Genomic DNA, 2,373 nt, shown 5'->3' on the forward strand with positions numbered 1-2,373 from the left:
GACCTTCCGGAAGCCGAACGGCCCTTCCCACAGGGGACGCCCGCGGAGGCCGAACGGCCCTTCCCACAGGGGTCGCCCGCGGAAGCTGAACGGACGACGGGAGGTGGCGTGGATGAGCAGCAGCCACCTGAGAAGTGAGGAAACCCGCGGACAGCGCGGTAAGGACCCCACCCAGACCAGTGGATTTCACCGCCGGCCGCCTTCGACGAAGGAGTCCTCAGTCTCCGGCACAGACGGAGGGGGCCCGCGGGGCCCCAGCGATGAACCCGTCAGGGATCCCCTGTACCGTGTAGACCAGTCAAGCCATCCTTCCCAGCCCTTGCCGCGTGGGGCTGAGCGCAGGGCTGGGCCCGGAAGGCAGAGGCCACAGAGCTCAGGGCTTCAGTGGGGCGTGGGGCCGGGAGCGGGGCCAGGGCGGGGGTCACGGACCGGGTCATGCAGACCCACAAGGAGTCTCAGCCCCAGCGGGAGGCAGGGGGAGGCCAGTCTTCCTCCTAGGGCAGGGCCTGGACTCCAGGGCAGGGTCACCTCCCGCCCCTAAGCGAGTCCTGCTTCCCCATGAGACCCAAGCTCCTCCAGCCTGGGTGGGAGGTAGACAGAGCCTCCCCAGGGAAGGCCCTCCTCTGTCAAGCACTCAGCCAGGACAGGCTCCAATGCCACCTGAAGAAATAAAACTCCGCCGGGCGCGGTGGCTCACGCCTGTAATCCCAGCACTTTGGGAAGCTGAGGCGGGCGGATCACGAGGTCAGGAGATCAAGACCATCTTGGCTAATACGGTGAAACCCTGTCTCTACTAAAAACACAAAAAATTAGCCGGGCATGGTGGCAGCGCCTGTAGTCCCAGCTACTCGAGAGGCTGAAGCAGGAGAATGGCGTGAACCCAGGAGGCGGAGCTTGTAGTGAGCTGAGATTGTGCCACTGCACTCCAGCCTGGGTGACAGAGTGAGACTCTGTCTCAAAAAAAAAAAAAAAAAAAGAAAGAAAGAAAACTCTATGATTCATGAGGTAAGACCTGGGAGCTGCCAGGTCTCAGGGTCTTGGAGACACCCAGGCAAGGACAGCTCGGTGCTCCGCAGCTGCAGAGGCACTCAAGGGGCTCTCCACGTTCCCCTTCGCAGGGACCTGGGGTACTTCGTCATGGGCTTGGCCAAATGGGCACTAAAGGTGCAGGTTCGGGGAAGCCAAGAGGGCCAAGGTCAGCAGCCCTGAGGGACCCACACAGCGCTTCCAGTCCTCATGGCCGTGTCTGTTTCAAGAATGGGGTCCTGGGGCTTGGCACAGGCCTGCTGGGGTGGTGGCCCCACATCTCACCTGTGTCCCCCCATATTATGCCCAGGGGAGCAACAAAGGCCACCCCTGGGTCCAGTCCTCAGGAACTCACAGGAGCCCTGAGCTCAGAAGATAGCAGCGCCCTCACGCCATCCTCAACAAACCTGCCAGAGCCCAGCAGGTGAAGACTCCGGGGGACAGCAGGAGCCCCGCTACCTCCCTTCCTCTCCCCTCTTCTCCCTTACAAAGTTAGCCATGTGATGGCCAGTGTGGCTTAACTGGATACAATTTTAAAGATTTCTGGAAAAGACTTAAAAGACACGTGCTTGACAGTGAGAAAAGATTTCAAGGCTGGGCAAGCCTGGTGGCTCATGCCTGGAATCCCAAAGCTGAGGGAAGCCAGGACAAGCAAATGGCTTGAGCCCAGAAGTTCAAGACCAGCCTGGGCAACATGGTGAGACCCCGTCTCTACAAAAAATAGAAAAAATTAGCCTGGCGTGGTGGTGCACACCTGTAGTCCCCGCTACTCCGGAGGATGAAGTGGGGGGATCCCTTGAGCCGGGAGGTCAAGGTTGGAGTAAGCCAAGATCGCACCACTGCACTCCAGCCTGGGTGATACAGCAAGGCCCTATCTCAAAAAAAAAAAAAAAAACTCTAAATACATGAAACCGGCAACCATTAACGTCAAGTCATGACAAAGGTGTCCATGACGTAGGAGGCCCAGAGTGGGGCAGCCCTGGAAGCAGCCTGCAGCGTGGGGATGAGGCCTGCAGATGCCTCCACCTCTTTGACTAATCCCACTTCTGAGACTCTGCCCCAAGGAAATAACCCAAAAAGCTAATTGGTTCCAAGATGTTCCTAGCACTGCTATGGCTAACAGTAACAAACAGAAAAAGACCCAAACACCTGACAATTCAAAGATGGCCCAGAAAACCGTGAAGTATTAAAACTGAGCAAAACCTAATTCCAGGAACATTAAAAATGCCAGTTATGGCCAGGCGCGGTGGCTCAAGCCTGTAATTCCAGCACTTTGGGAGGCCGAGACAGGCGGATCACGAGGTCAGGAGATCGAGACCATCCTGGCTAACACGGTGAAACCCCGTC

General features: G+C 57.8%; 1 long non-coding RNA gene across 1 annotated transcript in view; it reads left to right on the plus strand.

Moving 5' to 3' along the window:
- Positions 1-79: 79 nt before the first annotated feature.
- The window catches only part of LOC113219747, a 21,645-nt gene continuing 19,351 nt past the window's right edge, over positions 80-2,373 (plus strand). Inside the window, exon 1 of the long non-coding RNA XR_003306724.1 lies at positions 80-158. This is a non-coding gene — a long non-coding RNA (uncharacterized LOC113219747). The remainder of the gene's footprint in view (positions 159-2,373) is intronic.

This window comes from Piliocolobus tephrosceles, chromosome 20 (genome assembly GCF_002776525.5).
Source record: "Piliocolobus tephrosceles isolate RC106 chromosome 20, ASM277652v3, whole genome shotgun sequence".
In the NCBI taxonomy this organism is placed as follows: Eukaryota; Metazoa; Chordata; class Mammalia; order Primates; family Cercopithecidae; genus Piliocolobus; species Piliocolobus tephrosceles.